This window comes from Octopus sinensis, linkage group LG9 (genome assembly GCF_006345805.1).
Source record: "Octopus sinensis linkage group LG9, ASM634580v1, whole genome shotgun sequence".
NCBI lineage: Eukaryota > Metazoa > Mollusca > Cephalopoda > Octopoda > Octopodidae > Octopus > Octopus sinensis.
The window spans coordinates 91,807,143-91,822,201 of record NC_043005.1 but is presented as its reverse complement, the minus strand read 5'-3'; the positions used below and the strand labels follow the sequence as shown (position 1 = coordinate 91,822,201).

At 37.1% G+C, this 15,059-nt stretch overlaps 1 protein-coding gene across 34 annotated transcripts in view; it reads right to left on the bottom strand.

The window, feature by feature from the left end:
* Nucleotides 1–15,059, bottom strand: part of LOC115215841 — a 342,340-nt gene that overhangs the window by 149,703 nt on the left and 177,578 nt on the right. The gene's annotated exons all lie outside the window — the stretch shown is intronic.

Sequence of the window (15,059 nt, the reverse complement as noted above, 5' to 3'; positions counted from 1 at the left end):
ATGTTTCAGCAGAGAATTTTCACCTGTGGCTATCTTCGCAGTGAATGGTCTTCTCACATCCAAGTAGACTCAAATTTGTTGAATATGACTTTACACAAATATTAAAAAAACCTTGTTCCCATAACAGAAGACAAATTCAAACCTATCCTTACCATTTCCTTAAAATTGCAATTTGTGAAAAATAATACTATTAATTACAGCTTTCGATAAGGTCAATTACTGATACATTGAATTTTGGAAGGGAATATAACAAAGGAGTCTCTAACTTGATGTACCACAAATATTACAAAAGGCATTGTTCACAAAGTATCGGCTTTTTAGTTTCCTTACTTTTACTGTACTTATTTACATTGGCAAAAGTTACACACACACATACAAATGTGTGAGTATGTGTATGTAAACAATATGACAGTCACTCACAATCAGGTGTGATTTAGTTGTATGTTCCAATGCTTACACTAATTATGTGAGGTACCTATGAAGTTGCAAGCAAACATAGACACCATCTTGGCCTTTCCAATCTTGATCTAGTGGGACAGCTAGAGGGATCTTGAACAGCTGGAGAGAAATAAAAAAAAAAAACTACTTTATTTATCAACCCTAAAAAAATAAAAGGCAAAGTTGATTTCAATGGGATTTGAGCTCAAAGTACCAACTGTCAGAACAAATACAACACATACCAATACTGCAACAACTCTGTCAATCACACACACACACAAGGCTTCTGCACAGGTTTTGTCTCCCAAACTTCACTTACAAGACACTGGTTAAAGATCCTGGTTCATTCAAAGCACCCCTACAATGGGAGAGAAGATGAAAGCACATGGTTTCCAATTAAACTTCTGAACTATACAGTCATGTCTGCACCCATGTCTTACAACAATACCAATGTCAATAGATTTACAAGAACCTCTTCTTATGTAACTTTACTATTTATAGCTCATAATATATTTTGTACACTAAGGTGCTAAGTTTGGCATCTTACCAACTTTGGCACCGGCATCTAATAAAGTGGAAAAGAATTACAACAGAGAAATGCTGGTGGAGGAATGAAAAGAATATTAAGCACCAGATGATACTCCTTAGTGTTTAGTGGCATCATCTACATTCTGATTCTGATTTCAAATTTTACTAGGGACCAACTTTCATTATTATCCCTCCAGTGTCAATGAAATAAGAACCAAACATATACAAGAGCTGACTTAATTAATCACACCCTTCTCTTGCAAATTTGTGATAATGTGCAAACATAAGGAATCAATACAGATTGAGGCAAAAAATACTTATTTTGGTCACGAACATAATTTTTTTATGAATTTTAGGGAAATAGAATTGATATACTGTGGAAATATTTAACATAGTTTACTGACAGATGTGGTGTTGCTATGGTAACATATTAGCCTCTGTCAGACATTAATATTGATTGTCTAAGATGGCTGCCATATGTGTGCATTCCTTTAATCAGTAATAGTTTAATATGACAGAGGCCATTAAGCAATATATTTCCTAATTCTTCAACATATAGTAGTTATGGGTTAGTTCTTTATTACTTACGATAGCTATGTAATTTGATGATGGAGAAATCTTACAATATACTTTCTTCTAAAATTTATACCTAAGTGGGTTGTTGGTGGTAGTCTCTTGAGTGCCAGACAGATGATTCTGCAAGTTCTTGCTGAACAGCCTGCACAGATAATTCCTTTACAGTGATCATATGTTTGTGCCGTACATGAGCTCATTGCCTCCATCAAATTGACATTGCATGTATAGAGGCTGGTGTGCTACACATAAGATGTTGAAGAGATCACAGATCAAAGTGAAATGAAGTGTCTTGCTCAAGCACACAACACACTACTCTGTCTGGTGATCAAGACCACAATGGTATTGATCACAAGTGCAACACCCAAATCACTAGGTCATGCATCCTCACTATAACTGGGCAAACAACTCATACGAGGAGAATAAAGTCCATGATAAATAAGATGGAAATCCAAATCTAATATGGGAATAAAATGAAGGAGTACAATCTTACAACTTCTTGAAGTTGCAGGTGAACTTTTATAACTATTTAAATAAATAAAGCCCTGAGTAAAAAAGCATATTTAAAAATTGCAAGTAATTGAAATATTTAAAATCAAAAAGATAGTACCAGAAACCATTACCCAAACCTATTCAACCTACAGTTGAACAGAAAAACAAAAAAAAGTTTATAATCCACTAAAATATTATTACCAAATCACGTGATCACGTGACCGACCAGGCTATCAGATGTTGCTACACATCGCTGGTCACAATGCACTTCACATTGTTTTAGCCTTCAAATGACGCCACCCCGCTGGCTAAGCGAGCAGCCCAATAGAAGAAAGAGTGAGAGAAAGTTGTGGCAAAAGAGTACAGCAGGGATCACCACAACCCCCTGCTGGAGCCTCGTGGAGCTTTAGGTGTTTTCGCTCAATAAACACTCACAACGTCCAGTCTGGGAATCGAAACCGCGATCCTACGACCGCGAGTTCACTGCCCTAACCACTGGGCCATTGAGCCTCCACTGTATATGAGCTAAATATTTTCTTTTCAGTTGCTCCTAATTTAGGCACAAGGTTATCAATTAAAACAATCCCTGAGATGAAAGAAAAGTTTACTTCAGTGGAATTTGAACTCAGAATATAGAGAGCTGAAAGAAATAACAAGATTTTTTAATTGATGCTCTAACAATTCTGTCAGTTCATTAAGGCCTTCAATTTTATTTATTTTTTTAATCTAGAGGCAGTAGTCACTCAGTACTATTTACTCTAGTATTTAATTGCTACTTTGTTTTATCACACTTAGAAAGATGAAAGGTGAAACAGACCTCAGCAGAATTTAATTCATACATAAAGCCACATGACATATCACAAGGCAATTTTTTCCAAAGGTCTAATAAATCTCCCAGCTCACCATATTTGTTTTATTTGTTTATTTATAATTAAAACGTGGAAGGTGTTTATAAGCCATTTAAGAAACACACAAAAACCGTTAGATTCACTTCAACATTTAAATTTAAGTTTTGTCAGTGAACAGGTTGCGGTCTCAAAGCGGCGAAAATATTTTGACAAATTAAATTTAAATGTTGTAGTGAATCTAACGGTTTTTGTGTGTTTCTTAAACAGCTGATAAACACCTTCCACGCTGCAATTGTTTTCATTCCAGCACACGATCTCAGATCAAGTCACTCGCTATGCAAGTACATCTCCGTAATAAAAAGATATTCTATTAGTTAATAAACTTTTTTTAGTTTTCCAACACAATTAGATCAAACTAAAGGTTTTAAGTAAAAATGTATTCTGTGAAGAATATATTTAGAAATTGATGAATCCATTTGCCATATTCTATAAAAGTGAAAGCGTGTCCAACATGAAAACAACTATTTAACTGAAATGCAACTTTTATCTTTTACTTGTTTCATTCACTGGACTAGAGCCATGCTGGAGCACCACGTTCAAGGGTTTAGTAAAAGAAATCAAACCCAGTGCTTATTTTTTAAGTTTGTTACTTAACTCTTTCTTTTGCCTCTTTTGCCAAACCACTAAGTTATGGCCATGTTAACTGGTTGTCAAGCAGTGGGAGGGTGGACAAACACAGGCACACACACAAAAATATAGCACCAACCGATCGTGGCCGTTTGCCAGCCTGCTCTGGCCCCTGTGCCGGTTGCACGTAAAAAACACCTACTTCACTCACGGAGTGGTTGGCGTTAGGAAGGACATCCAGCTGTAGAAACACTGCCAGATCAGACTGGAGCCTGGTGCAGCCTCCATGGCTTACCAGACCCCGGTTGAACCATTCAACCCATGCTAGCATGGAAAACGGACGTTAAATGATGATGATGATGAATATATAAAACAGAGTTTGTGTGTGTGTGTGTGTGTGTGTGCATGTGTTCCTTAGAGATTCGATAACTGATTTGCCAATTTTGATGTATGAGGTATCAAAAGATCCAGTAACCTTTCCGCTACAAAATAAAGTATGTTTTTTGCACAACAACTCTTTTTTTACTACAAAAATAACCTCATATATGAGGTCAGGTGGCACAGTTTTGAGGTCTTTAGCTAAGGGAGGCAACTCTGCCAGACACAATAATCAATTTAACAACAACTGTAAACACGCACCTGGCATGCACACGCACTTATTAGGTGCAAGAATGACTGTGTGGCTGAGAAGTTTGTTTCCCAACCACACGTTTCCACATTCAGTCCTTCTGCATAGCACCCTGGATAAGTGCTTTGGCCCTACACCAACCACAGAGTTGTGACTGAATTTGTAGGCAGAAACTGCAGCGTTGTTCATAAAGAAACTGACGGAAAAAAATTTTTGTAAAGAAGAGTTATTTGCTTCATACTCCTCATGTGCCAATTCTGCTCAAAAGAAAGGAACAAATAATACAATGTAGCTGTGGGTCATAACACCTGGGCAACACCAGGGTGCATTGCTAGTGTGTATATATATATATATACACACAATGGGCTTCCATTCAGTTTCTGTCTCCTAAATTCAATCACAAGGCATTGGTCAGCCTGGGGCTAAAGCAAATTTAAGGCAGATTTTCACGAGATTCTGCATCTTCGGCGTCTTCACCAATTTTTTTCCTACATCTACCTTGGGCCTGCTTCTACAAGTTCCATCTCCCTTTGACAACTAACATCATCCATATGAATCATATATTAGTGCCTATATCAGTGAACAATTCCTCAACAGGTGGAAAAAAGAAAATAGTGAGGTCGTGATGGGAGTGGTTATAACTAGGCTTAGTTTGGTTTGGTGTTTTCAGAGATAACAGGGGGATAAAAAGCATGCCATAATATAAAAAGAGTACAGATATACCCTGGTATCCTTAATGCTGTGAGATACTATATATAGATGAAAAACTGTTGAAGGTACTGTAATTGTTGTGATCTTTAATTGACAGCATATGAAGGGATAGCCTCAAATTACAAACAGTATATCATCATCATTTAATGTCTTCCATGTGGCATAGGATGGACAGTTTGACAAGAGCTGGCATGGCCAGGAGCCTTACCAGGCTCCATTGTCTGTTTTGGGGTTGTTTTCCATAGCAAGATGACCTTTCTAATACCACCCACTTTACAGAGTGTACTTGGTGTTTTCTATGTGGCACTATTACCGACAGGGTCACCAAGCAACTTGCAAGGCAAAAAACCCTCAACTAAAAGTGGGGAGTAGTATTGAGCAGGGTGGCTTTATGCCAGTCAATGAGAAATTAAAGGTATAGAGGGGCAGAGATAGATGTCTTGCTGTAGAGTGGAAACATGAATACCCAAATTAGAAGAGAAAGTTAGAGAGTAAGATAAGGAGAGTGGATGAGCCAGAGAGAATGCTAAACAGAATGATAGTAAGAGAGATGTTGGTGAAGATATATCAGGACATACCCTTGGTGGGTACATTGGGAGTGGTGAGAATAAGTAAGGTGGTACAGAGGTTTGAACAGGACAGAGGTGACTGCGGGAAATGATGGAGAGAAATATAAGAGAGGCCCAGGGACAAGGGGTTGCAGTAGATATGGGAAGTCATTGAGGGTGATAGCAGATAAGTGAGGTGTTAATGATGGATATAGATGTGTGTGTGTGTGTGTGTAGGAGAAGAAAATGGATGTAATAACAAGGGAAACTCGTGGTTTTCACTGGTATGCCTTTAATTTAATTAGATAACAAAGAAGGAGGAAGCAGAGATGAAGGTAGCGCTTACAATCATTTCGATTTACTGGAGTAAGTAAATCTCTTCAGAATGAGAATATAGATAGATGCATCAGTTAGGATGCAAAAATAATTGATACATATGTGATGGTAATATAAACAAAGGCAGTAAGTCTTACATTAAATTTTGTTCTTGCACTGGTGAATTCACTGGTTTGAGGTGTCACTGTGGTAGACTGGTTAGTTTCTTTGGGTAATTAGGGCGGGGTAAGTGTTATTTAGATGTGGGGTTCCTAATTTGATTAAGCACATTTTTTTTACTCAATAACTTAGTATGCTTCTTTTTCAGATTTATGTTATAGTGATGTGCGTGTGTGTATGTATAGATAGATATAGATATATATATACATATATATAGATCCAAGTATGTATGTGTACATAAGTATATAAACAAACAAGTACACACACACATACATATATGTATACATATATACATGTATGTAAATACATAGAGAGAGAGTGGGGAGAGAATAACAAGCAAGCTAAGTGCTAGGCAAAGAGCTAGGAAGAAAATATTACAATTATACTAAAAAGTTTAATGAACTAATAATAGAGTTGATATTTGCATAAAATATTATTTATTGAAAAATTAAGAAGGTCAATCAATAGCTGATGGTAATTTTCAAAATTTGTTTTTATTTCACTACACTCGACATGTTGGCACCTAATGGCAATATCATCATTCTTCAGTCATTCATAATACAAATTCTTTATTCCATACACCAAGAAGGAAATGAAACAGTATGTATGTGTGTGTGTATATATATATATATATATATATATATATATAGGCATTGATATAAGCATGCATACAACCACACACATATACATATGCACACACAGTTGTCTGTCTACAAGTATTCACACATGCAAACACATTCACACACACATGCACACATATGTCTACCTGCCAATATTCAAACATGCACACATACAGACGCATGTACAAGCACACACATCAACACATACATAAACAGCTACACATACACACATGTACACACAAATTACATAAACATATAAACTAATACACATCTGTATAGACAGCCAAAAATGTCTGCAGGCAAGAATTTACACACAGATGCACACACAAATATATATGCATTTACATATATGCAAATGCATACATACACACACAGGTGTTTGCTTGCAAGAATTCGCACACACACAATGTAAATATGTACATATGTACATGTATACACACCTAAACACATGCGCACACACACACACACACACACACACACACACACAAACATGCATAAATAAATATATACATATGCATTTAAATCTAAGCAAATGTAAACACACACACACAAACGTCTGCATGCAAAAATTCACACACACATGCATGCATACATACACATGTATACACATCCAAGCACATGCACACACACCCACACACATGTGCACACACCCACATATACACCTGAAACATTGTGGATTTGAATTAAAAACAGTGGGAATATTTTAATAATAAAACGATATATTAATTACCTTTGGCTAGACACAGAAAGATGACTATAAGATTTACAGAAGATAGGATACAAGATGTTGAGATGTTCATGCCTAAGCATGCTGTCAATAACGTTTCACAGTATATATGTAGTGTGTCTATGTATTGAGAGGGGTTTCATGTCTCATATTTTGATGAAGAGTAATGTAACAAATATGTTTTGTCTATAATAGTATCTATACAGGTGATACATACACACACCACACACAAATATATATATATATATGCACATGCACACACACACACATAGGCGGCAAGCTGGCAGAAACGTTAGCATGCCAGGTGAAATGCTTTACGGTATTTTGTCTGCCGTTACGTTCTGAGTTCAAATTCCGCCGAGGTCGACTTTGCCTTTCATCCTTTCGGGGTTGATGAATTAAGTACCATTTACGCACTGGGGTCGATGTAATCGACTTAATCCGTTTGTCTGTCCTTGTTTGTCCCCTCTGTGTTTAGCCCCTTGTGGGTAGTAAAGAAATATATATATATATATATATATATATATATATATATATATACATATATATAAAATGAAAGAAAAAGGCACTCAATACATTTTGCAGTTGTTCTGAAATACTCATCATTGTAGCCAATGGAGTACCTAGCCATTGAATGTGTGTGTGTGTGACAATACAGAGAAGGGGAAGAAGGTGGGTCAGTACTTTTAGCACCTGAAATCCAAAGTATAAGGAAGGGTTTGAGTTGAGTGGGAATTCCAATAAAAGAACATGTCCAATCAGTAATTGTCACTGCTGATACAAAAACATAAATTAAAAACTACTCTTGTGGTGATGCTGAAACAAAACAAACTGTCAGCTAAGCTTCATAAAGATGCAAGCTGATAATAATGTGATATGGCTGCTATTTCTAACAGTCCAAGCTTCCATGTACAGGCTTCCTTGTTTGCATGAGAGTGGTAGTGTTAATGGTGGATGTCAGACTGGTGTGAGCAACTCAGTGCAGTTGGAGGTATGTAAGCAGAAAGACAGAGAAATTCAGTCTGCAAGGATTTCTTCACTGCTGGTTTGTAAAGCTAAACAACTATATACACTGAAAGGGTCCCGCCTAAAATGAATGCAGGTGCCAGCTGGAGCTAATGTGTGTGAGCTCATTAATTAGTATCTGCCTGTGTGTGTGTGTGTGCGTGTGTAAGTGTATTTACATATGTGTACATGTAATTTTTTTTTAGAGCTATTTTGTTTTGTTTTTCATTTTGTGAGAGATAAAGAGTTTAAATGCAAGATCATCATCTTGCATGCTCATCTGAATTGTGTAGGTATTAGATGGTAGAAAGAAAGGAAAAAGGCTGCTTGATTAAAGAGCTCATTTTGCAGCCACATGGTTTTAGGTTCAGTCCCACTGTGGAGCACCTTGGGCAAAGGCCTTCTACTACTACTGTAGCCCTTGTGCTGATTAATGCCTTACGAGTGAATCTGGTAGACAGAAACTCATGTGTGTGTCTAACCATTGCTTGACTTGTGATGCTGGTTTGTTTACATACCCATAACTTAGCAGTTCAGCTAAAGAGACTGATAACTAAACATCAAGCTTAAAAGAAATATATACTTGGATCCATTTGTTCAACTAAACCCTTCAAGGTAGTTCCCCAGCAAGGCCACAGCCCAATAGCCGAAACTAGTAAAAAAATAGACAGACAGACAGTCAAAGAGTGAGGGAATATGGTTATTTTTCTTTCATTCAGCTTTCTTTTATAAATTCACTCTTATTTTTTTCTTCTTGTCTTTCAGTTTTCTTTGAATGGTAAACTAAGAATCACAACATGACAGGATCAAACTGAGTTGCACTTTTGATGTCATCATGGTCGAGTGTGCAAGGTTTTCTAAAGACAGCTGACAGTGCTGCTGCTGATGCTGCTGCTGCTGCCGTAAAGCTACCATGTTGTTTATGTTACCAATTTTTAATATGCATCTATATTGTCACTAAACTCTGCTTGCGAAGACCTGTTGAGGCAAGTGAAATCAAAATTAAATTCGACGACTAACCAGCTTCCGAGCCAGTGGCACATAAAATGGCACCATTCGAGTGTGATTGTTACCAGCGTCGCCTTACTGGCACTTGTGACTGTGCTTGTAGGGTGCCAGGAGTACCACCCGAGCGTGATCGTTGCCAGAACAGCCAACTGGCTTCCATGTCGGTGGTACGAAAAAGGGCACCATTCGAGCGTGATTGTTACCAGCGTCGCCTTACTGGCACCTGTGCCGGTGGTATGTGTAAAAAGATTCGAGCGAGGTTGTTGCCAGTACCGCCTGACTGGTCCCATGCCGGTGGTACGTAAAAAGCATCCACTACACTCTTGGAGTGGTTGGCGTTAGGAAGGGCATCCAGCTGTAGAAACTCTGCCAGATCAAGATTGGAGCCTGGTGCAGCCATCTGGTTCGCCAGCCCTCAGTCAAAATCGTCCAACCCATGCTAGCATGGAAAGTGGATGTTAAATGATGATGATGATGATTGTATAACGATCTTTCTCCACTCCCTTATTTTTATGTAACTATGTATGTACATCTTCACATGCCTTTGTAAACCTCATTTTTCTAACTTGTCTCTGTATACATGAATGGACTCCCATGACAAATTATTATCATTATCATTATTAAGGCAGTGAGCTTGCAGGATTATCAATGCATCAGAGAAAATGCTTAGCAGTATTTCTTCCAAGTCTTTCCATTCTGAGTTCAAATCCCACTGAGATCAATTTCAGCTTTCATTTTTTGGGGGGTGGGGGTCAATAAAATAAGTACCCTTTGAACACTGGAGACCAATATAATCAGCAAGCCCCTACTCTGAAATTTCAGCCCTTGTGCCTATAGCAGGAAGAATCATCATCATCTTAATAATGACAATCCGGAAGAATTGTTAGCATATCACAGAAAATGCTTAGCAACATATTTTCGTCTTTTTACATTCTGAGTTCAAACCCTGCTCAGGTTGACTTTGCCTTTCAATCTTTCTGGGTAAGTAAAATAAGTATCAATTATGCACTGGGGTTGATGTAATTGACTTATAAGCCAGCAAGCTGGCAGAATCATTGGCACGCCAGGCGAAATGCATAGCCGTATTTTGTCTGCCGTTACGTTCTGAGTTCAAATTCCGCCGAGGTCGACTTTGCCTTTTATCCTTTTGGGGTCGATAAATTAAGTACCAGTTATGCACTGGGGTCGATGTAATCGACTTAATCCGTTTGTCTGCCCTTGTTTGTCCCCTCTATGTTTAGCCCCTTGTGGGTAGTAAAGAGATAATAATTGACTTATACCCTCCTTTAAAACTGCTGACCTCATGCCAAAATTAGAAACAATCATCATCATCATCATTATTTCATTGCACAGTATGAATATAAGCTACTGGTTATGTTTTTTCTGCCCCCACCCCCTTAAAACTTGCAAACCTTTACAGAAAAATCTAGTCAGAAAAAGCCTTCCTAAAAGCATGAGCTGTTCTGGTGGTGGGTGAGGAGATTTCTAAAGTTCTGGCATGTCTTTCTTGTTGCCAAACCATTTCCAAGAGGGACAATGGCTTTTTCCCTTTCTAATTTGGCAGATTTTGAGAACCTTACTACTTCTTTAACTGCAATGTTTTTAATCAAGTTTAAAGTAGATTGCTGACAAAATGACAAAATTGTTAGTGCATTGGGGGTGGGGTCAAATACATAGTGGCCTTTCTTCCAACTCTGTACGTTCTGAGTTCAAATGTTGCCAAGATCAACTTTGCCTGTTATCATTTTAGGGGTCAATAAAATAAGGACCAGCTGAGCACTGGGGTCAATGTAACCAACTTGCAGTTTCCCCTCAAAACTGCTGGTTTTATACCAAAATTAGAAATAATAATCATAATCATAATAGTCGTAATAGCAGTAATTATTATTGAAAGTGGCGGATTGTGAGAATAATTAGTGTGTGCAGTATTTGTTCCAGCTCTTTATATTCTGAGTTCAAATCCTAGTGAGGTCAACTTCGTCTTTTATCTTTTCAAGGGAGATAAAATAGAGCAACTACCAACCACCATTGTCAACCCTTCCCCTCAAAGTGGCTGGTTTTGTGCCTAAATCAGAAATCATCATTATTTTTTTTTTCCACCATTTTTATGGAAACCCCACCAAGAGTTGTAACCTGTCCTTCTAATGTCCCCTTCATCAAATGCCCTTGTGGCAATTAAAAGAAACCATTTTTATTATTATTATTATTGAGTGGGAGAGCAGTGCATGCCGTCAAAGTGATACTGGGGTAAAATATACGAAGCCCAGTATACCCATTATGACTACCCATCTGATAAGAGTACACTAGACACATGCATCACAACCATATGTGCCTGACATGGTAATCTCATATCAAGATATACAGTGCATGGCCTTGCAGGTGGGGCTCAGTTAGAATTTTTTCAGTTTGAGTAGCCCATCCCGCTCAAAAGGTCCCTGAATAAGGTTTTTTTAAGGATGCTGAACGAAACACCTATATTTCCAGAGGTGAATTTTTCAAACCCCAAAGAATTCCTCTCAACACGTGGTTATTATGCTTCCTCACTACTTCTGCTCGTGATCAGAGATGCACATATCATCAGCCACTAAGGGACATGGTCAACTGGTTAAGGTCAAACAACTGACAAGCAAATCTGTGGCATTGAGCAGAATATTTGCTGTGGCCCATCTTTTCGAGAGAAAACAATGTACATGATAACACTTCCAATCAGTTAAGATCAGAAGCCATGAGAGACACTGCCTGGTACTGCATCAGGGCAGATTATTATAATTATTATTATTATTATTATTATTATCATTATTATTACTAAGGCAGCAAGCTGGGAAAATCATTAGCATACTAGGCAAAATGCTTAGTGGCATTTTTCTTTTGCCTTTACATTCTGAGTTCAAATTCTGCTGAGGTTGACTTTGCCTTTCATCCTTTCAAAGTTGATAAAATAAATACCAGTTGTGTACTGGAGTCGATGTAATCAAATTACTCTCTCCACCTGAAATTGCTGGTCTTGTACCAAAATTTGAAACCATTATTATTATTATTATTATCATTATTATTATTATTATCATTATTATTAAGTAGCAAGCTGGCATCTACATTAACAAGGCAGGTAAAATGCTTAGTGGCATTTTGTGGGTCTTTACGTTCTGAGTTCAAATTCTGCCGAGGTCAACTTAGCCTTTCATCCTTTCTTGGTCGATAAAATAGGTACTAGTTGAGCACTGAAGTCAATGTAATCAACTTACTCCCTCCTCCAAAATTTTAGTCCTTGTACCTATAGTAGAAAGGATTACCATCATCATCATCATCATTATTATTACTAAGGATAAAGTGGTTGGCAAAATCCTTAAGGTAATAAATGAAATAGCTTGCAGAAATTAATTACATCCCTCAAACACTACAATGATAAATTTTGACTCTCATTCTTTCAGAGTTGACAAAATAAAGAACCAGTGTAGCACTGAACTTAATACAGTAGACTCTACTTTCCTCCAGAATTTGCAACCTTATGCCTATGTTAGAAATCTTCTCTTTAACCCTTTCGTTATTGTATTTATTTTGAGATGCTCTATGTTTCTTTCAATTACTTCAAATATAACAAAGAATTTAGTAAAATAACTTTGTTATCATTAAGCTAGTGTTAGGAACATAAATTGTGACTAAGGTTTGGAGGAAGATTTTAATTCAGAACTTACGGAAACAAGACATTTGTACTCAGAGCCAGAGCTGGTTTCAGCCGGGTTGGTAATGAAAGGGTTAATATCATTGAGGTAAGCACCTTGTAAAATGTAGTTATTCCCCTTTAGGTCAACAGTTCAAATTCTGCTCACTTTACTTTCTATCCTTCGAGAGTAAGAGGAAAGCACAGTACAGTTCAAGTACTAGAGAGATTGATTTTAGTTTGTACCTTCTTTCTTTATGAGTGGTACAATGTCAAAAGTAAAAGATCGTTGGTAGAAATGGTAGGCATGCCAGATAAATTCATTTGTGATATTCTCATAACACATAATATCCCAAGTTCGAACTTCTTTACAGTCAATAAAATACCAATAAAATTGTGGGGTTGATTTAATGAACTTTACCTCTCCTCCTGAAAAAGCTATGGTCTAATACCAATGCAAAAAAATTTGCCAAAATTAATAGAATACCAAACAAAATTACTTGTTTCTAGTTACACTCCTTAAAAATTCTAAGTTCAGGTCCTGCTTAGGTCAAGCTGGCCTGTCAATGTTTTAATGTTAAAAATTAAATACTAGCCAGATACTGATACCAGTTCAAATGACTGCTACACACACCGTCTCACAATCTGTGATCCTATGGCCAGCCATGCTCAGAAAAATCCAAATTTTCATTAAAGAGTAGCAGGGTGACATGCAAAATATCTTAATTTGTTGCATGGGTAGAAGGTCAGATATTTGGAAGTGGTGCTGGAAACTGTCCAGTTTTATCCAACCATTGCACCTGTTTTCCATACACTTCAGGTCACTAACTGATCTGGGAGGCCACAGTCACAGATACATTTACTGACAATAACATGTGAGGGGGGGGTGATCCACCCATCAAGTGAGCTGCAATGAGGAGTGAGGATGGCAAGAGGAACAAGTACATGACCCCGTTAGACACATCTCTTTGAAGTGATGGGTAACAGAATAACAACTAGCAATGCTGATGAATTGATGAAAGCCTTTTTTTTATCAACACTATGAAAGCAAAGAGCATTGGAGCAACAAGTGAAGCTGCTTCTACATAATGACTGTGCCAAATGAATTGGTCTGGCAAGTTATTGTGACATTGCTTTGTGTCAGTGCGCTTCAGGAATAATGACAGCTCTCACCCTCTCTTCTTACATACATGTGAATAATAATAATAATAATAATAATAATATAATAATAATAATAATAATAATAATAATATAATAATAATAATAATAATAATAATAATAATAATAATAATAAATAAAAATTCATTTAAGTATCAACCTCGAGTGATGATTTTGTCTATCATTCCTCAGGCTTGATACAGTGAATACCAAGAATGTGTTGTGGTAATTTCATAGTTATGTATGAAAATTTAAAAATTATCATCATCGTCAAAAGCATTCGGCTAATTACCTTGCACTACTTAGTTTCTTTACATTCTGAAGTAAAATTCTGTCAGGATTGACATTACCTTTCATTCTCCCAGAATCAATAAAAGAAATACCAGTAATATGCTAGGGTTGGTTCTATAGCATATAGCTAGCTCTCACTTCTTTCTTCCCCACCTCTCTCTCTCTCTCTCTTTCTCTCTCTCTCTCTCTCTTTCTCTCTCTCTCTCTCTTTCACAAATGTGTGGGTTTGTGCTAACTGAAATAATCCTTATCAACAGCTTCTTCCTTCTGGGGGTCAATAAAGTAAGTGTCAGTCAAGCTGATATAAGTGACTGTTCCCTGCACCCATTTTTGGCCTTCTGCTTATATAAGTAAATGTTATTATTATGATCATTATTATGAACATTATGATTGTCATTCAACTCAACGATGTGAAAATGTCACCATAGTAAAAGAAGGGAGGAATGTTTTAAAGACAGCTGACAATGCATCCAAAGATAGACAGATAGATATACTTTTGATATTTTCATAGTCATACAATGAGGATACTCGTTATACAAGTATACGATGTGAAGACAGAGTGACTGATAGGGAAAACATACACACCACCAGTGTAACTCTATCATTTGTTTCAAGTTCACATTAAATGCAATGAGAATATCTCCTAAATAGATGGAGATTTTGACATGTGATTCCAGGCCAAAAATGATTGATAATCTATGGAA